Raw genomic sequence first — 23,701 nt, forward strand, 5'->3', positions numbered from 1 at the left:
GGTAGACAGGCATATTTGTGAGATGCATTTGTCAGTGGCACAGCAGACACCCCTTAGAAGTCAGGAAGGGCAGGGTCAGCCCTAAGGCTATGCTTTGAAGTTCAGGAAGGCTAAGGACAACCTTCAAGGACATCCCAGTCAGGAGGTGAACACCCAGCCCCACACCCAAGGCCCTTTAGTCCTCACATCTGGAAGTAAAACACAAAACACAATGGGAGATACATTGAGACTCATGTGATCCTGGATCTTGGCAGAAATGCACATTTGATTTATGCAGAAAAATACACACAGCTAATACAGAATAACAACTTAAAATCCGGCTTTATGATTAAAGAGGTTCACATATTACAATGTATTTGAATTGAAACAGTGTCCCTTGATCTGGTACCAAATTGAAGTTATGACTTATAAAGCGTAGCAAGGTAACCCGTTGTTAGTCTATGTGAAACTTAGCTTTACAACATTGAAAACTGCCTTTAGGAGTTTATTCATTGTCAGGGCATGTAAAACTGAAATACACATGTCATACGTTTTACATACAATGCACCCTGCCCTATATATTATGGGTGAATTCTAAGTATTGAACAGGAGGAAGATTTAGGCCTAGCAAAAGGTTTGTAATGACTGGTTGAAATGGCAGTTTAACACATTACTACAGATTTTAGTGTTAGGCCTGAGACATGTTATGCAGTGCTACTTTAGTGGGGGAGGAGGGCACAATGAGTGCTGCAAAGCACTAGTAGCATTTCATTTTCAGGCCCTGGGTATATTTAGTACCATATAATAGGGTCTTACAAGTAAAGTAAATGTAACCAATCAGACAAATACCATCAGGGGCGGCTCTAGGCTCATGGCGGCCCTGGGCAGGGAGCGTATGTAGGGGGCCCCCGGAGGAACGCAGGCACGGAGGCCAGTGAAGAGGGGCGGAGTCAGGGTGTTCGGAAATGGAACAGAGCCGAAGGCCACCAAATCCCTGCCAGGGGCCGCCAAGCAAATATATATCCATCCTCAGAGGATTATTATATTAAGGAGATATATTGGCGTGGCTGCCCCTGGGGTTTGGCGGCCCTGTGCAGGTGCCCAGCTTGCACATGCCTAAGGCCACCTCTGACGCCATCTTAACCCTGTTTGCAAGGGAGACCATAATTTGTTTACCACTATTTAGCAGCCCTAAAAGCCATCAAAACGAGTTCAGCGAATGAAGAAAAAAATGGTGGATGACCTTGCATAAATGGCCAGGTTGAACACCACCTCATTCCGTTCCTGTTTAAAACATCTAGGACTCATATTACCAGCTCACTGACTAGTAATATCTTGTTAGGTTGTAAGGCTGATCATCAGATTTAAAACCATCACCACTGACATTGATTAGATGCAAATACATTTCATAAGCATATATGCTTTATTACTATTTGATAGGTTGACAAGCCTAGCCCGAATGTAAACATATGGTAGATATCTCTAGGTGGTGAATAGTGTTTGAACAGAAGACAAGTAATCCTTCTTCCTTTTCACCACAGCCTGAATGTTTTCCTCTTGTACTGTACCACTACCCAGGATCATAACACGGATGTGACACCTGACAGCCCTCAAACACAAGACCCACATTAAAAGATGGAAGGAACAGCAGTGTTTAATAGCAACAACTCTAGCCCAAAAGAGAAGCAAAAAACAAAAGTTACTAGAAAACCTAAATGTGCGCAATAGCAAAGCAAAAATAGAGATGCCTATAAAATTTTGAGGACAATAAAATACCGCAAAAAAATCCTTTTAGAAAATCAACTTTGAAGCACTAAGGAAATGTTTGACAATGAAAGAATTTCACAAATTAGGTAAGGCGTAACATTTACAGACTAGAGCTCCTAACACTTAAATCACTTTACAATCAATTACCACAATTCTAGATGTTTTAAACATAAATCAATCACCAAAGAAAATTAAAAATGTAAACATAAATCATAACATTTCTACTAAGCAAGAAATCATCTAAGCAGGTACATGGTGCACAAATATCTTTGGGTACTTAATTGAAAGCCAAGAACACGTTTGCCATAGAAAACATTATAGATAGCAATAAAATAACATACTCAAATGTGTGTGTGTGTGAGTATTTATTTTCTTACCTTGATAATTCACACTGTTTACTGAGAAATAGATCCAGTTATTTTGCTACACTTCCAACTGAATTTCCAGGAAAGTCATGTGTGTTTCATTGAAGTAAATTGAGTGCAATATTACAGTGAAAAGTGAAACTGCATATTTTTCATACAGATGGGCTAAAAATTCCCAAGACACTCATAACCATAGCATAGCAGTAAAGTCTCATCATTTGTCCTCAGTATGTGTTTGTGTAAGTGTGCATGGATTCGGAAAATACATAGGCCTGTTAAGATAGAACAATGTCTAAATTCTATTTAAGTTAAATATTAACATAATGGTTTAGATTCAAAACATAAGAGATATCCCATCCATCTTATTCCAAGTGTATTTATAGTCTAAGGCACTTGTAATATGGCGGAAGAAGTATATGTCACATTTTGATTGAGTATCCCATCCACCTTACTGAAAAAAGACTCTCAGACAAGCAATCTAACACATAAATTAACTTACCAGTGGTAGAAGTAGACAAGCTCACTAATAAATGTCAATCTTTAAAGAAATTGCACTTCTCCTGAGCTATCACAGCTTCAACCTCCTCCTTCCAAGTCTCCAAGGAAAGTGACCACTGTGCCTGAGATCTAGAACTCTCAGCCTCGGTGTCCTAGGCAACACTAATGGATCCATTATGACACTATCAACAAGCATCTGCTTGTTATGTTTCTATTTTTGCTACCTGGCAATGCTGATGATGTCACAGACACAGAATCTGCAGAGGGTGGAAGATGAGTTGAGAATCCTGGTGTGAGGGAAATTCCAACAAACAACTGAAGCAGGATTTCCCTTAAAGAAAATGCAGAAAATGTCACAGTTCTTTAATAAGGGAATGCCCACAAGCTTTCCAATCCACTTTAGCTTTGTTCCTGTGGCACACTTTCACAGAACCCACGCCTGGACAAACAGTGTGTCATGAAAACCAAGCTATACCTGTCTGATGAGCCCTTCTAGTGTGAAACCAGTCTTGGATGAAGACTGATTTGATTTTGACTTGGCTCAAACTGAGGTGGCATAGTATGGAAAATAATGATGGATCAGGATGAGATTAATTCAACCATTACATCCATCACTTTTCTGTAGACTTAAACCTTTTCACTGCTAGGCTTCACCCCTCCCACCCATGCTAAGCCTTCATTTTGGGCTATTTGGGGTAGGTTGCGCTTAGACCTCTTTAACATTTTGTCCACACAAGGTATCCATTCTAAATTTGCATCCTTTTGTTCCAACATCAGGTGGATTTGAAAGGTACCCAGGGGTTGTGTGTTCCTATGAAGGCGACAAAGATATTATCCAAAATACAGCTAAACTTTGGGTTTTGTGAGGAACAAATGAGAAATATTTCTGCAGAAAAAAGTGCTTGTACTCCCCTGAAAGTGGTATCAACAAAGGGTATGTTGTTCTGACATCACCATCTTTCCAGCATTCAGGGACAGGCAGACTTTTATTGGACAAACAACATTTTCTGCACAGTTGTGGCATTTTATTGAGACAAAGCCTATTTTTGCAATTTTTAGTGCTTTTAACCTCCTTCTTTTTAAATTGTTTTATTGAAAGCTTGCAGTTACAATCCAAATGCTCCTATCAGGAACCATCAGGGACTTCATAGCATGAAATAGCACAAGCATTTTTAAGATAAAGTGTCTTCATAGAGGAGAAGGATGCAACTATAACAGCAGCTCGGAGAGCCAACAATCCCCACCCCCAACCCTGTCCCCGCAGCACTTAAAGAAAAACAGTATCAAAGAAACAAGGCACTTGGATGTCATTGTCAAGGAAATCTAGGGACACAGCACGTGAATAGAACAACAATAGCCCCCATTGAGACACAGACCCTAAACATCGTAAAAGAAAAGAAAATGCTAGGAGCAGGACGCTTCACAAATCTGGATGACTCAAAAGATACATTGTCAGTTGGGCCCAGAAATCTTTGGGACGAGAGGATTCAGCCAGATCCTCTGCATAGGTCTCCAGTTGTTCCATGCAATAATTTAGATCCCAAACCTATTTTCGAACTGTAGGGAGACTCTTTCCACCCCAGCATTGTGCCACAGCCCGCTTGGCCATTAAGTTTGGTACTGCAACCAAACGCCTGTTACATCTCCCAGCAGACACACCTCTGGCGCACACACTGCACTCGCTCCATCACCACCTTGGTCAACACAGTCGCTACTTTAACCCAGAAGGCAGCCACCCCTGCACACTGCCATGCTAAATGCAGAAAATTGGCATCAGCCTGCCCGCACCTCACACAGCAGGCAGAGTCACGCAAGTCATATTTGTTTAATTGCAGAGGTGTAGAATCGCACTGATGGAAGAACTTGAAATGGATAATTTGTAAATTACAATTGGTGGTAAGGCGCCCCGTAAATGTACAGCAGAACTGCCAATGTTCAAGTGGGAAAGTGTGCCCCAAGGTTGTGTTCCATTTAAGATATGAAGGGGGTTTTTCCGGGTCATTCTCACATTGAGATGCAGTGTATAGATTAGTGATCAAATGCTTACTTAACTCCCCAGACAACACTATCTGCAGCGTGCACTATGGCTGTGGTTCTATTGGATAATCAGGGTAGATTGTCCTAATGCCTGTCGCATCCTGACACACAATTCAATTACATTTTTTTGATTTATGATCTGGAACTCAATTGAGATCCACATAAAAACATAACATAAAAAGCACCAAATACAAATGCATAAAGTCCATAAAATACACTCTATTGAATCAAAAAATCAAATGAAGGATTCATGTCCATTAATACAAATCTAGGAAACATTTAAAAAAGTTAAAAATTCAATAGCAAAACATTTCATTGGGGGGGTTATGAATAGCTTTTACTGAAGAGTTGGCAGACAATATACTTAATTTTAAACAAATTGGTCTCACCCACTTTCGGCGGTGAGCCATTAAGGCGGGCAAACGAATAAAACGTGGGCAGTATCCTGGGTCGAATTATTACACAAGTTACACTTTTCGGAGGAACCATACCATCTAGCTAATAATTTGTTCAAAGGGTGGAGATCCTGCCTCAATAGGAACCAAAAGCGCCGTAAGCCATGAGGAAGGTTCCAGGAGGCATAAGGTTGCATACGTTTAATAAACAAGAATTAATAACAGAAGAAGCACCTTTCTTTAAAATAAGGGATTCTCTATCCCTCCAAAAACTTAGATTCCATGTTGCCAGTTTTAGGGTAGACTTTAGCTGATGTTTGGAAAGCGAAAAAAGAGTTGATTCTTCCAGTTCAAGTAGTGCAACAGCCCTTCTAAAGTTCTTTATAAGTAGGGAATACTCTTTTAGGGGACCCAATAAGTCTTTTTGGATGAGGTATCTTAAAGTGGCCAGTTTTCCCTTTAAAAAACAAGAGACCCATCGTATTACTCCCGCCAGGCCCTGGACCCAACTGCTTCGTATGCCAAATTCAAGCCTAAGAGATGCCACAGTACAAGCGTTGTTGACCGTAGTTAAATATCGCAAAATTTTGCCCTCAACAGTATCCAAAAAGCCCCATTGCCCCAAATCAAGAAGTTCAATGCCATAAAGCAGAGAGGCTGGAATTTTTGCCCGAAAAGCCTCTAACAAATGAACAAAATGTCTTTTGCCTGTGGCTTTATAAAGTACACTTAAGTCTTTACCCTGTGTCATGGCCTTCCGAGAGTTATTATCTATATTGGCCTTATCGCTCAGGTTGCCACATACTGTCTTCCCTAGGAAAACATAAGATTTTACGATTTCCAGCCTATGACCACCTAAAAACCAACTAGAATTCCCAAATTTCATTTATTTCTTTGCCGTCATACACATTACCCTGCTTTTTGAGATATTATTCTTCAGATGATGGGACTCGGCAAATACATGCAATGCCTGCAGATGATTATTTAGACCTTTTGGAGTAAGGTCTAGTAATAGTATATCATCTGCAAACAGAAAGCATGTGATTGGTTTGTCTCCCAGAACAGGGGCGATGCCTTCGCTTAGAGATAGGGTCTGGGGGAGATCACAAACATAAAGGGAAAACAATAATGGGGCAAATAAGCAACCCTGTTTAAGACCATTGGCCGAGGGGATGGCTTGAGATAAGCCTCTCTCCCCTCCCAACAATACTCTGCACCAGGTATCAGAGTGGAGGTCCTGAACTAAGTCTAAAAGCCGGGCTGGCTTACCTAAGGAAGATAATTTCCTCCACAGCAAAGGATGATCAACTTTGTCAAAAGCTGTGGAGAAGTCTATAAAGGCTGCGTAGACTCTCTCCCCTCTGACCCTGATGTATTTATCAGATATTACTTGCAGAGCTGTTAAATTATCCATGGTGCCATGGTTCTTACGAAATCCCGTCTGCTCTAGGGGTAGTATATTACTCTGGTCCACCCAATCATTAATTAATTTCAAAAGACATTTTGCAAAAACTTTGCCAATTGCATCCAAAAGGGCAATTTGACGATAATTTTGGGGGGACAACCGGTCACCCTTTTTAAAAAGGGGAACCAAAATACTCCCCTTCCAGGATGGGAGAACCGTTCTGCTCAAAAAACAAAGGTTGAACACCGGGCAAAACAATTTGCTCCATTTTACACTACTTTGCTTTAAAACAGAAATAGGGAGTTTGTCCGGTCCCATTGCCCCGGAAGAGCACATTTCACTAATAGCCAATTCAATAGCCTTTTCAGAAAGAGGGACCAAGGGCTGACTATCCTCACTAGAACTTATGCGGGGGACCACTATTCCATTACTTGCATAAAGGACTGTGATATGGTCCACCCAAGTTTGCTCTTCAATGAGGATTGGAAGCGGACTTGTTCTGGCCCCGCATCCCCCGCCTATGAGGGACCAAAATCGTTTCATTTGTCCATTAATGGCGGCTTCTCTTCGTTTTTTCCAGATAGAATCCTCCCACTCTTTTTGTAATTTGGCCTGTAACCATCTGCTCCTTCTTTTTAGTAGGGCTATTCTGCGCGCTCCTTCATACGATTTACACAGATACTGTTCCCTTACTAACTTATTTATTTCTATATTGAGGAGTCGAAGGAAACTAGAGGGTATTGTGGTGTATCTTTTCTTATTTGAGTTTTTAGCGACAGAAATCACCACCTTCATAAAGTCTAAGAAACGCACAATTTCTAAACCATGCCAATTAGCAAGGTAATTTACTGCTACATCAAGGATGCTCTCTAAGCCTCTTATTGCCTTTGCATTCCAGTAGCATCTCCCGGATTTAACTCCGAAGCTCACCAGATCACTATTTAACGACCATCGATCCGATTTGGGAGTATTTCTTTTTACAGTGATGGATAATAATTTGTGGTCGCTAAAAAGTGTTTCGATGACCCTAAGATCCTTCAGTAAGGCAAAGGCAGAATTCTCCACTATTACATAATCTAAAATAGATTCACCCTGATTAGATTTATGTGTAAAGTTTGCAGGGGAATCGGAGGGGAGCCTTCCATTCACAATGATCCCATCCATCTCAGAGAGTTCTTCAAGAAGTATCTTCCCTCTCTTATTCGTTTTAATATTCTCAGGGAAGAGGGCTTGGGGAATCTGCTGTGATTCTTCTTTATGTTTGTCTCGAAGCAGGCGCAGCCTCAGATTAGAAATTTTATAATTCAGGTCTCCTTCCAAAATTATATGAGGAGTGGGAATGTTCTCCCTAATACTCTGTATATAGGCAAAGACCTTTTTTAAAATTAGGTTGGAGCAAACATCGGGGGTAATATAGGCATTAATCAAAACTAAGGGTTTAGAAACTTCAACATTGTTAGAACTAAACAACGTTACTGCCTGAAAGAGATTACAAGAATCTAGATAATGAGAAAAATTCCATGTTATCTGGTTAGACAGTAAACAAGCTATACCCCCACTAGCATGACCTCTCCTTGAAGGAGAAGCACGACCCTCCAATACAAAATAATCCCTTCCTACCAAAATTTTCTCCGAACACCACGTCTCTTGGAGACAAATCACACTGGCTTCTAAGGAGAGAAGGAATTGAATTTTTTCAGGGCTATTCTTCAACCCTGCAGCATTCCAAAATATTATTGATATGTCTCTGCTGAAGATGAGAATGGGACACAGACTTATTTGTCAATTTCCTCGAGAGAACTCCGGGCAACCAATTCCATCGGAGACTCTCATCAACAACATTACCATGGAGAGGGGACGTAGGAGGATTAGTATAAGACACAAGGCTGAAACCTTTTGATATACAGAATTTCAAATGATCAAATCCGCCAGACTGGTCTGTGCTGCCAGAGGCTGCCTGCAGGAGTGAAAAAGGAGAACCTAAGGATTTAGAGGGCTTAAAAGGTCTACCAGATGAAATATTCCCCCAAAAGGGCATAACATCGATCCCTCTACTCTGAAAACCTTCCGACCGTTGAAGGATAAGGTTTACTACTAATTTAGAGTAAAACTTTACCCTTGTTCGAATTCCGGCCTCTGTCTTCAGGATCAGTACTTTATCTATATCTGCAGATTGTAATAATTTCAGACTTGCGGATTTCTGAAAACATTTAAGAAGTAAATATCTATTTAGGATGCAATCAGAATCAAATAAAGGAAAGAAATCGAGGATAAGAGTGTCAATACTTTCCTCTTTGGGTATCTCAGGAAGTTTTTTTACGGCCACTTCTCCGCCTTTTTTTTTTCAATTCTTCTAATTAATTTCCTCTTTTTCCTCCCATTCTTTTTAGCTTTCCCTGACTTGCCCTTTTTTCTATTTTCTTCTGATTCTAATACCTCCTTGTCTCCCTCACCCCTCTGTATATTAAAGATCAGAAAAAGTTCTTTGTCTACCCTTGAAACGGTTTCATTCAGAACCTTTACTACTGGGTCAAGAACTACTGCACGATTAGAAATAGGGGCTCTCAATAGAGGGACTGATTTTTCCCTATCACAAAGTGCTTGAGAAGCGTTAGGAGACTCATTCTCTGTCTTAATATCTTTCAGCTCTACAGGTTCTTGTCAGCTTACTTCTAAATTAGAGCTAGTTTCCTTCTCCTGTCGGTTGCTCAATAAAACCAATATTTGAGTTACTGTTTCCAGTACACAATCAGAGCCCCCGACAAATTTGTCCAATAATAGCAAAATAGAAGAGAGTAAATGTTCTAGAGAGGAAAGAGAGTCAGAAACTGGGTTATCTAACCTAATTGGATGAATAGCATCGATACCTGTTATGTTGAGATTAGGGCTCATGGAATTATTTGACTGGGAAATAATAAAATGGGATTTATTAGAGAGGGTACTACTATACAGTTGGAGCCCAGAGGGGGCAGATACTGCTGGGGTCTTTATGAGATCAAGAACCTTACTAGAATATTCCTCAATATATCTCCTACACAGCTCCATATCTAAATCAGAAGAGACTAAATCGTTATTTCGCACTCCTCTCAGAAGTGAAGGGATAAACGTATTTTTAGAAGGAGACTCGCTGGGATTAGGAAAAGGGACATATACTGTAGCCCCCACTGCTTTTGAATAAGCTTCTGACAGAGCTTGGATGGGATGAGGGGATTGTATGTTTTTGTCCCCTAAAGTTAACAGGGAGGGAGACACACTATTCTTCAAAATAGGGTGACCTTCCATAACTTCAACTGATAGGGTAGCTCCCTCTTACTTGTTGTTTTGTTCTATCAAACCCTCAGTGCGTAACCCCATCATAGTAAGATGATCTTTTACAACAATGCTCTTTTCAACCAAGTCATCAGACATGGACCCCACAATTGTGGCTCTATTCTTTCCCCTTTCCTAAAGATTAAATAATTGGCAGGTGCCGTTTAATTGCGTAGCATGGCTATCCTTATTTCGTAGAGGATTCGATTTAGTTTCGGAGCACGACCTTCCCACCAATATTTTCCCTGAACTTAACTTTTTGGCCGTCATTTCGAAGACCAGAGGAAAACACAAAAGATCACGAACTACTATATGGATTCAAAATAATAGGAACGATTTAAGCTGCTAACAGACAAAGAATAAAGAACACACACAGAGGAGCAAATTATTTGAAAAGGAATGGGCACAGCTCAGCCTACTTCAGCCTCTGAGAGCCTCAGAGGGCCCGTCCTTTGCCCGGGCTTCGCCTTTCGCCGTCCCGCGCGCGTCCCACGAGCGGGGGTGTGGGCGTGATTTAATAGAGGAGGCAGTAGGCGGAAAGAAGGCATGATGAGGCCCAGGTGCGTCTGGTCACACTCGAACTGGCCTATGGTCCTCACAGTCCCGCTGCAGAGTCTTGGCCTCCTCCAGTCGGCACAATCAGCAAAAACAGTGTCCCACAGGGTTTGGCAGGTTTCGAATCCCTGTATCCACAGTAGCAGAAAGAAACAAACTCCCTCTTTTCCAGGCTACGAGTGGCTCCCGCGGAGCGGGGGCCGCGAGCCGTATCGATAAAAGGAGGGAGGCAGTAGGCGGGAAGAGGGCGTGATGAGGCCCAGGTACGTCTGGTCACACTCGTACTGGCCTATGGTCCTCGCAGTCCCACTGCAGAGTCTTGGCCTCCTCCAGTCGGCACAATCAGCAAAAACAGTGTCCCACAGGGTTTGGCAGGTTTTGAATCCCTGTATCCACAGTAGCAGAAAGAAACAAAATCCCTCTTTTCCAGGCTACGAGCGGCTCCCGTGGAGCGGGGTCCGCGAGCCATATCTATACTAGGAGGGAGGCAGTAGGCGGGAAGAGGGCGTGATGAGGCCCAGGTGAGTCTGGTCACACTCGCACTGGCCTATGGGCCTCACAGTCCCGCTGCAGAGTTTTGGCCTCCTCCAGTCGGCACAATCAGCAAAAACAGTTTCCCACAGGGTTTGGCAGGTTTCGAATCCCTGTAACCACAGTAGCAGAAAGAAACAAACTCCCTCTTTTCCAGGCTACGAGCGGCACCCCTGACACACGTAAAGCACTGAATAAACATATAGTATCCCAACTGGTATTATTGAAAGACAATTAGATTGGATATGCAATAAACATTATCAGTAAGGAAATAAGTAGACTAATTGAATATTTCAAATGTGTTCATGGCATCATATTTATCTACGAAAAGGTAGGGCAAAATACAGTTGTAGCAGCACTGTAGGTAAACAAATATTACAACCCTAATTGTACTTGGTGCTCAAGATGTGCATGTGAAGAACAAGGTGGAGACGCAAGTGACAATGTGATCAGCATAAACGGCGCATAGTGAGTGGTGCTTAGATATATACAGTGAGTAAATAAAGCAATGTGGCTCCGGATGAATTGTGAAGCTTTGCTTCTAACTTAGGTTGATTGTAGTTAGGATGAACCACATTGTGGGCTGCGGCTCTTATTGCGCTGAGTAGTCAACGGCGTTTCGATCCTCATTATTTGGGATCATCTTCAGGACTGGAATGAAATGAAAACGGTGCTGTACCGGGGGGAAAAAGGTATGGTAAGGGGTGGAAGAAGGAGAAGTGAAAGCGCAAACATTGCACGGAGGTGGTAGAGCGCAGTACTAAGCCGAATAATTGTTCCCAGACCCAAAGCGCTCTGCCACCCTTCCTAGGACCCCTTCACCCACCCAGGTTCAACCGTGGCTCGCAAGCCGCCAGTTGCTCCATCTCGCAATTGGTCTCCTTTAGTCACACCATCAGTAGGTTATCTGTTTCCGTACCCACCGCACTCTGCCACCCTTCTTAGGACCCCTTCACCCACCCAGGTTCCGCCGTTGCTCGCTGTTGCCAGCTGCTACTTTTAGCAATGGGTCTCCCGATTCCACGACCCACGTGCATTTGCTTTTCTCCTTCGCATTAGTCCTTTCCGGATCATGCTGGTGTTATTTGTTCCCATGCTCGCCGCCTTTGCCACCCTCCTTTAGACTTCCTCACCCGCCCAGGCTCCCTGGGTGCTCATCCAGCTGCCACATCTCGCAATTGGTTTTCCGGCTCCACGACCACGCGCGATTGCTCTTCTCCTTCACATTAGTCAAATCCGGATCATGCTGCCGTTCGATCCCTGGCCCTATATCCGATGTACATCCATGTCTATGAAGCGTCTCCAACACCAATCATTATGCTGTGCTCCAAATGTGAACTACACACGCCCCCATGCCCGGCACCTCCCTGACTTGGCCTTACCATAGCCATCCGCACTGCGCTCTACCACCTCCCCCCAACACTTGCGCTTTCACTTCCCCTTCTTCCATCCCTTACCATCCCTTTTCCCCCTGTACAGCACCGTTTTCACTTCAACCCAGTTCTGAAGATGATCCCAAATAATGAGGATCGAAACACCGTAGACCACTCAGCGCAATAGGAGAATCTACCTAAATTAGAACAATTCATCCAGACCCACATTGTTTCATTTACTCACAGTATATATCTAAGCACCACTCACTATGCGTCATTTATGCTGATCACTTTGTCACTTGGGTCGCCACCTTGAACTTCACATGCACATCTTGAGCATCAAGTACAATTAGGATTGTGTTATTTGTTTACCTACAGTGCTGCTACAACTGCATTTTGCACTACCTTTTCTAGATAAATATGATGCCATGAGCACATTTGAAATATTCAATGAGTCTCCTTATTTCCTTGCTGATGTTTATTGCATATCCATTTTAATTGTCTTTCAATAATACCAGTTGGGATACTATATGTTTATTCCGATTATCCACCCCATTTCCAACGTGGTTGATAGGTTTTTGCTCCTGTGTTTTATACAAGACATGTGAAACACAGCATCGGGTGGAAGCCTGACCCGCATGAACGTTGTTTCACACTGTTATAAATTGATAAATCCATTCCACGCCATTCTGACCGGCCAAATTTAAAAGAATGCCTTGCACCTGAGAGACTATCCATGCATTCACAGATTACTCTCTTTTGGCTTCAATTATAAACTTTCTAATTAATCAGACCAAGTATAAGAAACTGCGTTCTTAGTTGAGAGTAGTAGAAGCACCAATCAAATAATAAACACATTCCTTGTCTGGGTGAACTACAAAAGTCACTAAGTAAGCCTGTGCTTACCCTCTAGTACCTTAACACAAAAGCACTCACGCTTTACTTAGTAGTAATGTGTATAGTACTTAAACAAATAAAGTACTAAAGTGAAAACACTGCACAAGAAAAATCTCAAATCTTTTTACATTTCTAGAGCTTCTTGTTAGCAGTGGTCACAGTCTACTGCTGCTGATGCTGGTTCTTGTCGAAGACGCAAAGAGCAGGTTGTCACAGGAGATTCACATCAGCGGGCATCGCAGATGGTTGTCAGGCGACATGAGGAGTCCATTTGTAGTCGCACATGGATAAAAAACCTTAGAATCTTCATCAGAGACTCAGGAATTGTGGTTTTCAGGCAGGGAGAGAATATTCTGATGCCAGTAAAGGGTCACAACCTTGACTGGGTGACCAGCGCTCACTTCAGCCGAGGCCAGCAATAGGACTCATGCCGGTTCATGCAGGTCCAGTTGGTGCTGGTCGGCTTGACAGTTGCAGGGAGACCTATGGAAACTTGTTTCTTCCCTTCAGCTCTAACAGGAGGTTAGTCAACTGACACTTTGAAGCACGTATGTGGAGCCTGAGTTTAAGTCAAGCAGGTCCAATCTTCATTCTTCAGATAAGAGGGCAATCCATTTCCTGAACCGATCACAGGACCAGCAGTGTTCTGATGAGAGATTTTGAAGGTGCCACTTTTATCCTCAGTGCCAGCCTATGGGGGAGGGATGTCCCGTCTGTCTAAACTTGCCTCTTACCTATGTTTGGCTCCAAAATGTGTAGGGTAACAAAGGGTAGACAGGCATATTTGTGAGATGCATTTGTCAGTGGCACAACAGGCAACCCTTAGAAGTCAGGAAGGGCAGGGTCAACCCTAAAGCTATGCTTTGCAATTCAGGAAGGCTAAGCACAACCTTCAAGGACATCCCAGTCAGAAGGTGAACACCCAGCCCCACACCCAAGGCCCTTTAGTCCTCACATCTGGAAGTAATACACAAAACACAATTTGAGATACATTCAGAGTCATGTGATCCTGGCAGAAATGCACATTTGATTTATGCAGAAAAATACACACTTTGTAAAATTGGGTTTTACAGAATAACAACTTAAAATCCGGCTTTATGATTAAAGAGGTTCACATATTTCAATGTATTTGAATGGAAATAGTGTCCCTTGATCTGGTCCCAAATTGAAGTTATGACTTATAAAGCGTAGCAAGGTAACACGTTGTTAGTTTATGTGAGACTTAGCTTTACAACATTGAAAACTGCATTTAGGAGTTTATTCATTGTCAGGGCATGTAAAACTGAAATAAACATGTCCTACGTTTTACATACAATGCACCCTGCCCTATATATTATGGGTGAATTCTAAGTATTAAACAGGAAGATTTAGGCCTAGCAAAAGGTTTGTAATGACTGGTTGAAATGGCAGTTTAACACATTACTACAGATTTTAGTGGTAGGCCTGAGACATGTTTTGCAGTGCTACTTTAGTGGGGGAGGAGGGCACAATGAGTGCTGCAAAGCACTTGTAGCATTACATTTCCAGGCCCTGGGTATATTTAGTACCATATAATAGGGTCTTACAAGTAAAGTAAATGTAACAAATCAGACAAACGCCATCAGGGGCGGCTCTAGGCTCATGGTGGCCCTGGGCAGGGAGCATAGGTATGGGGCCCCCGGAGGAATGCAGGCACGGAGGCCAGTGAAGAGGGGGGGGGAGTCAGGGTGTTCGGAAGTGGAACAGAGCTGGAGCTCGCTAAATCCCTGCCAGGGGCCGCCACACAAATATGTATCCATCCTCAGAGGATTATTAGATTAAGGATATATATTTACGTGGCAGCCCCTGGGGTTTGGTGGCTCTGTGCAGGTGCACAGCTTGCACATGCCTAAGGCCGCCCCTGACGCCATCTTTACCCTGTTTGCAAGGGAGACCATAATTTGTTTACCACTATTTAGCAGCCCTAAAAGCCATCAAAAACGAGTTCAGCGAATGAAGAAAAAAATGGTGGATGACCTTGCATAAAGGGCCAGGTTGAACACCACCTCATTCCGTTCCTGTTTTAAACATCTAGGACTCATATTACCAGCTCACTGACTAATAATATATTGTTAGGTTGTAAGGCTGATCAACAGATTTAAAACCATCACCACTGACATTGATTAGATGCAAATACATTTCATAAGCATTTATTCTTTATTACAATTTGATAGGTTGACAAGCCTAGCCCGAATGTAAACATATGGTAGATATCTCTAGGTGGTGAATAGTGTTTGAACAGAAGACAAGTAATCCTTCTTCCTTTTCACCACAGCCGTATGTTTTCCTCTTGTACTGTAACACTACCCAGGTTCATAACACGGATGTGCAACCTGACAGTTCTCTAACACAAGACCCACATTAAAAGATGGAAGGAACAGCAGTGTTTAATAGCAACAACTCTAGCCCAAAAGAGAAGCAAAAAACAAAAGTTACTAGAAAACCTAAATGTGCGCAATAGCAAAGCAAAAATAGAGATGCCTATAGAATTTTGAGGACAATAAAATGCCGCAAAAAAAAATATTTTAGAAAATCAACTTTGAAGCACTAAGGAAATGTTTGACAATGAAAGAATTTCACAAATTAGGTAACGCGTAACATTTACAGACTAGAGCTCCTAACATTTAAACCACTTTACAATCAATTACCACAATTCTAGATGTTTTAAACATAAATCAATCACCAAAGAAAATTAAAAATGTAAACATAAATCATAACATTTCTACTAAGCAAGAAATCATCTAAGCAGGTACATGGTGCACAAATATCGTTGGGTACTTAATTGAAAGCCAAGAACATGTTTGCCATAGAAAACTTTATAGATAGCAATAAAATAACATACTCACATGTGTGTGTGTGTGAGTATTTATTTTCTTACCTTGATAATTCACACTGTTTACTGAGAAATAGATCCAGTTATTTTGCTACACTTCCAACTGAATTTCCAGGAAAGTCATGTGTGTTTCAATGAAGTAAATTGAGTGCAATGTTACAGTGAAAAGTGAAACTGCATATGTTTCATATAGATGGGCTAAAAATTCACAAGACACTCATAACCATAGCGTAGCAGCAAAGTCTCATCATTTGTCCTCAGTATGTGTTTGAGTTTGTGTAAGTGTGCATGGATTCGGAAAATACATAGGCCTGTAAAGATAGAACAATGTCTAAATTCTATTTAAGTTAAATATTAACAAATTGGTTTAGATTCAAAACATAAGAGATATCCCATCCATCTCATTCCAAGTGTATTTATAGTCTAAGGCACTTGTAATATGGCGGAAGAAGTATATGTCACATTTTGATTGAGTATCCCATCCACCTTACTGAAAAAAGACTCTCAGACAAGCAATCTAACACATAAATTAACTTACCAGTGGTAGAAGTAGACAAGCTCACTAATAAATGTTAATCTTTAAAGAAATTGCACTTCTCCTGAGCTAGCACAGCTTCAACCTCCTCCTTCCAAGTCTCCAAGGAAAGTGACCACTGTGCCTGAGATCTAGAACTCTCAGCCTCGGTGTCCTAGGCAACACTAATGGATCCATTATGACACTATCAACAAGCATCTGCTTGTTATGTTTCTATTTTTGCTACCTGGCAATGCTGATGATGTCACAGACACAGAATCTGCAGAGGGTGGAAGATGAGTTGAGAATCCTGGTGTGAGGGAAATTCCAACAAACAACTGAAGCAGGATTTCCCTAAAAGAAAATGCAGAAAATGTCACAGTTCTTTAATAAGGGAATGCCCACAAGCTTTCCAATCCACTTTAGCGTTGTTCCTGAGGCACACGTTCACAGAACCCACGCCTGGACATACAGTGTGTCATGAAAACCAAGCTATACCTGTCTGATGAGCCCTTCTAGTGTGAAACCAGTCTTGGGTGAAGACTGATTTGATTTTGACTTTGCCCAAACTGAGGTGGCATAGTATGGAAAATAATGATGGATCAGGATGAGATTAATTCAACCATTATATCCATCACTTTTCTGTAGACTTAAACCTTTTCACTGCTAGGCATCACCCCTCCCCCCCATGCTAAGCCTTTATTTTGGGCTATTTGGGGTAGGTTGCGCTTAGACCTCTTTCACATTTTGTCCACACAAGGTATCCATTCCAAATTTGCATCCTTTTGTTCCAACATCAGGTGGATTTGAAAGGTACCCATGGGTTGTGTGTTCTTATGAAGGCGACAAAGATATTATCCAAAATACAGCTAAACTTTGGGTTTTGTGAGGATCAAATGAGAAATATTTCTGCAGAAAAGTGCTTGTTTTCCCCTGAAAGTGGTATCAACAAAGGGTATGTTGTTCTGACATCACCATCTTTCCAGCATTCATGGACAGGCAGACTTTTATTAGACAAACAACATTTTCTGCACAGTTGTGGCATTTTATTGAGACAAAGCCTATTTTTGCAATTTTCAGTGCTGTTAACCTCCTTCCAGTGTTCTTTTTAAATTGTTTTATTGAAAGCTTGCAGTTACAATCCAAATGCTCCTATTGGGAACCATCAGGGACTTCATAGCATGAAAAAGTACAAGCATTTTCAAGATAAAGTGTCTTCATAGAGGAGAAGGATGTAACTATAACAGCAGCTCAGAGAGCCAAAAATCCCCACCCCCCAACCCTGTCCCCGCAGCACTTAAAGAAAAACAGTATCAAAGAAACAAGGCACTTGAATGTCTTTGTCAAGGAAATCTAGGGACAAAGCATGTGAATAGAACAACAATAGCCCCCATCGAGACACAGACCTTAAACATAGTAAAAGAAAAGAAAATGCTAGGAGCAGGACGCTTCACAAATCTGGATGACTCAAAAGATACATTGTCAGTTGGGCCCAGAAATCTTTGGGACGAGAGGATTCAGCTAGATCCTCTGCATAAGTCTCCAGTTGTTCCCTGCAATAAGTTAGATCCCAAACCTATTTTCGAACTGTAGGGAGACTCTTTCCACCCCAGCATTGTGCCACAGCCCGCTTGGCCATTAAGTTTGGTACTGCAACCAAACGCCTGTTACATCTCCCAGCAGACACACCTCTGGCGCACACACTGCACTCGCTCCATCACCAACTTGGTCAACACAGTCGCTACTTTAACCCAGAAGGCAGCCACCCCTGCACACTGCCATGCTAAATGCAGAAAATTGGCATCAGCCTGCCCGCACCTCACACAGCAGGCAGAGTCACGCAAGTCATATTTGTTTAATTGCAGAGGAGTAGAATCGCACTGATGGAAGAACTTGAAATGGATAATTCGTAATTTACAATTGGCGGTAAGGCGCCCCGTAAATCTACAGCAGAACTGCCAATGTTCAAGTGGGAAAGTGTGCCCCAAGGTTGTGTTCCATTTAAGATATGAAGGGTGTTTTTCCGGGTCATTCTCACATTGAGATGCAGTGTATAGACTAGTGATCAAATGCTTACTTAACTCCCCAGACAACACTATCTGCAGCGTGCACTATGGCTGTGGTTCTATTGGATAATCAGGGTAGATTGTCCTAATGCCTGTCGCACCCTGACACACAATTCAATTCAATTTTATTGATTTATGATCTGGAACTCAATTGAGATCCACATAAAAACATAACATAAAAAGCACCAAATACAAATGCATAAAGTCCATAAAATACACTCTATTGAATCAAAAAATCAAATGAAGGATTCATGTCCATTAATACAAATCTAGGAAACATTTAAAAAAGTTAAAAATTCTATAGCAAAACATTTCATTGGGGGGGTTATGAATAGCTTCTACTAAAGAGTTGGCAGACAAAATACTTAATTTTAAACAAATTGGTCTCACCCACTTTCAGAGGTGAGCCATTAAGGCGAGCATACGAATAAAACGTGGGCAGTATCCTGGGTCGAAATATTACACAAGTTACACTTTTCGGAGGAACCATACCATCTAGCTAATAATTTGTTCAAAGGGAGGAGATCCTGCCTAAAGAGGAACCAAAAGCGCCGTAAGCCATGAGGAAGGTTCCTGGAGGCATAAGGTTGCATACGTTTAAGTAAACAAGAATTAATAACAGAAGAAGCACCTTTCTTTAAAATAAGGGATTCTCTATCCCTCCAAAAACTTAGATTCCATGTTGCCAGTTTTAGGGTAGACTTTAGCTGATGTTTGGAAAGCAAAATAAGAGTTGATTCTTCCAGTTCAAGTAGTGCATCGGCCCTTCTAAAGTTCTTTATAAGTAGGGAATACTCTTTTAGGGGACCCAATATTTCTTTTTGGATGAGGTATCTTAAAGTGGCCAGTTTTCCCATTAAAAGACAAGAGACCCATCGTATTACTCCCGCCAGGCCCTGAACCCAACTGCTTCGTATGCCAAATTCAAGCCTAAGAGATGCCACTGTACAAGCGTTGTTGACCGTAGTTAAATAACGCAAAATTTTGCCCTCAACCGTATCCAAAAAGCCCCATTGCCCCAAATCAAGAAGTTAATGCCATAAAGCAGAGAGGCTGGAATTTTTGCCCGAAAAGCCTCGAACAAATGAACAAAATGTCTTTTGCCTGTGGCTTTATAAAGTACATTTAAACCTTTACCCTGTGTCATGGCCTTCCGAGAGTTATTATCTATATGGGCCTTATCACTCAAGTTGCCACATACTGTCTTCCCTAGGAAAACATAAGATTTTACGATTTCCAGCCTATGACCACCTAAAAACCAACTAGAATTCCCAAATTTCGTTTTTTTCTTTCCCGCCATACACATTATCTTGCTTTTTGAGATATTAATCTTCAGATGAGGGGACTCGGCAAATACTTGCAATGCCTGCAGACGTTTATTTAGACCTTTTGGAGTAAGGTCCAGTAATAGTATATAATCTGCATACATCAAGCATGTGATTGGTTTGTCCCCCAGAACAGGGGCGATGCCTTCGCTTAGAGATAGGGTCTGGGGGAGATCACAAACATAAAGGGAAATCAATAATGGGGCAAATAAGCAACCCTGTTTAAGACCATTGGCCGAGGGGTTGGCTTGAGATAAGCCTCTCTCCCCTCCCAACAATACTCTGCACCAGGTATCAGAGTGGAGGTCCTGAACTAAGTCTAAAAGCCGGGCTGGCACACCTAAGGAAGATAGTTTCCTCCACAGCAAAGGCGGATCAACTTTGTCAAAAGCTGTGGAGAAGTCTATAAAGGCTGCGTAGACTCTCCCCCCTCTGACCCTGATGTATTTATCAGATATTACTTGCAGAGCTGTTAAATTATCCATGGTGCCATGGTTCTTACGAAATCCCGTCTGCTCTAGGGGTAGTATATTACTCTGGTCCACCCAATCATTAATTAATTCCAAAAGACATTTTGCAAAAACTTTGCCAATTGCATCCAAAAGGGCAATTTGACGATAAGTTTGGGGGGACAACTGGTCACCCTTTTTAAAAAGGGGAACTAAAATACTCCCCTTCCAGGATTGGAGAACCGTTCTGCTCAAAAAACAAAGGTTGAACACCGGGCAAAGCAATTTTCTCCATTTTACACTACTTTGCTTTAAAACAGAAATAGGGAGTTTGTCCGGTCCCATTGCCCCGGAAGAGCACATTTCCCTAATAGCCAATTCAATAGCCTTTTCAGAAAGAGGGACCAAGGGCTGACTATCCTCACTAGAACTTATGCGGGGGACCACTATTCCATTACTTGCATACATGACTGTGATATGGTCCACCCAAGTTTGCTCTTCAATGGGGATTGGAAGCGGACTTGTTCTGGCCCGCATCCCTCGCCTATGAGGGACCAAAATTGTTTCATTTGTCCATTAATGGCGGCTTCTCTTAGTTTTATCCAGATAGAATCCTCCACCTCTTTTCGTAATTTGGCCTGTAACCTTCTCCTCCTTCTTTTTAGTAGGGCTATTCTGCGCGCTCCTTCAGACGATTTACACAGATACTGTTCCCTTACTAACTTATTTATTTCTATATTGAGGAGTCGAAGGGAACTAGAGGGTATTGTGGTGTATCTTTTCTTATTTGAGTTTTTAGCGACAGAAATCACCACCTTCATAAAGTCTAAGAAATGCACAATTCATAAACCATGCCAATTAGCAAGGTCATTTACTGCTACATCAAGGATGCTCTCTAAGCCTCTTAGGGCCTTTGCATTCCAGTAGCATCTCCCGGATTTAACCCCGAAGCTCACCAGATCACTATTTAACGACCAACGATCCGATTTGGGAGTATTAATTTTTACAGAGATAGATAATAATTTGTGGTCGCTAAAAAGTGTTTTGATGACCCTAAGATCCTTCAGTAAGGCAAAGGCAGAATTCTCCACTATTACATAATCTAAAATAGATTCACCCTGATTAGATTTATGTGTAAAGTTTGCAGGGGAATCGGAGGGGAGCCTTCCATTCACAATGATCCCATTCATCTCAGAGAGTTCTTCAAGAAGTATCTTCCCTCTCTTATTCGTTTTAATATTCTAAGGGAAGAGGGCTTGGGGAATCTGCTGTGATTCTTCTTTATGTTTGTCTCGAAGCAGGCGCAGACTCAGATTAGAAATTTTACAATTCAGGTCTCCTATCAAAATTATATGAGGAGTGGGAATGTTCTCCCTAATACTCTGTATATAGGCAAAGACCTTTTTTTTAAAAATTAGGTTGGAGCAAGCATCGGGGGGAATATAGGCATTAATCAAAACTATGGGTTTAGAAACTTCAACATTGTCAGAACTAAACAACATTACTGCCTGAAAGAGATTACAAGAATCCAGATAATGAGAAAAATTCCATTTTATCTGGTTAGACAGTAAACAAGCTATACCCCCACTAGCATGACCTCTCCTTGAGGGAGAAGCATGACCCTCCAATACAAAATAATCCCTTCCTACCAAAATCTTCGCCGGGCACCGTCCCGCGAGCGGGGTGCGGGCGTGATTTAATAGAGGAGGCAGTAGGCGGAAAGAAGGCGTGATGAGGACCAGTTCGTCTGGTCACACTCACACTGGCCTATGGTCCTCGCAGTCCCGCTGCAGAGTCTTGGCCTCCTCCAGTCGGCACAATCAGCAAAAACAGTGTCCCACAGGGTTTGGCAGGTTTCGAATCCCTGTATCCACAGTAGCAGAAAGAAACAAACTCCCTCTTTTGCAGGCTACGAGCGGCTCCCGCGGAGCAAAGGCCGCGAGCCGTATCGATACTAGGAGGGAGGCAGTAGGCTGGAAGAGGGCGTGATGAGGCCCAGGTACGTCTAGTCACACTCGCAGTGGACTATGGTCCTTGCAGTCCCGCTGCAGAGTCTTGGCCTCCTCCAGTCGGCACAATCAGCAAAAACAGTGTCCCACAGGGTTTGGCAGGTTTCGAATCCCTGTATCCACAGTAGCAGAAAGAAACAAACTCCCTCTTTTCCAGGCTACGAGCGGCTCCCGCAGAGCGGGGGCCGTGAGCCGTCCGTATCTATACTAGGAGGGAGGCAGTAGGCGGGAAGAGGGAGTGATGAGGCCCAGGTGCGTCTGGTCACACTCGCACTGGCCTATGGTCCTCGCAGTCCCGCTGCAGAGTTTTGGCCTCCTCCAGTCGGCACAATCAGCAAAAACAGTTTCCCACAGGGTTTGGCAGGTTTCGAATCCCTGTATCCACAGTAGCAGAAATAAACGAACTCCCTCTTTTCCAGGCTACGAGCGGCACCCCTGACACACGTGAAGCACGGAATTAACATATAGTATCCCAACTGGTATTATTGAAAGACAATTAGATTGGATATGCAATAAACATTATCAGTAAGGAAATAAGTAGACTAATTTAATATTTCAAATGTGTTCATGGCATCATATTTATCTACGAAAAGGCAGGGCAAAATACAGTTGTAGCAGCACTGTAGGTAAACAAATATTACAACCCTAATTGTACTTGGTGCTCAAGATGTGCATGTGAAGAACAAGGTGGAGACGCAAGTGACAGTATGACAAATAAAGTACTAAAGTGAAAACACTGCACAAGAAAAATCTCAAATCTTTTTACATTCCTAGAGCTTCATGTTAGCAGTGGTCCCAGTCTACTGCTGCTGATGCTGGTTCTTGTCGAAGACGCAAAGAGCAGGTTGTCACAGGAGATTCACATCAGCGGGCATCGCAGATGGTTGTCAGGCGACATGAGGAGTCCATTTGTAGTCGCACATGGACCAAAAACCTTAGAATCTTCATCAGAGACAAAAACAAAAAACAAAGAAAAATAACATAAATAACAGGCATATAACATAGATCCTCTTTGGTTATACATAGAGTGAATTCTTGTGCAGCAGTCTTTCAATCAACCCTGGTGGGTGTTTGTATTAGAGAAATGGCGGCGGCGTGAATGTGAAAGTGGGTGAAGACGGTACCATGCACGATAGCGATCTCCTGGAGACATACACGTGTACGATAGTACTGGTAGTGATTGGAACGTGACATGTGCTTAAATTGCTAAGAAGTGAGGAAGGCTAATATGGTCCAATTTGTTACTTCATGCGTAAAACGACGCAGTGGCTGTGAGCCCGTGTGAAAAACGGGCTTAATAGTTATCTCTGAGCATCGTGAGCGCAGAACGGTAATGGCATCCAGTTTAACAAGAGTCATTTGCATTGTGTAGAGAA

Source organism: Lissotriton vulgaris, unplaced genomic scaffold (assembly GCF_964263255.1).
Source record: "Lissotriton vulgaris unplaced genomic scaffold, aLisVul1.2 SCAFFOLD_607, whole genome shotgun sequence".
NCBI lineage: Eukaryota > Metazoa > Chordata > Amphibia > Caudata > Salamandridae > Lissotriton > Lissotriton vulgaris.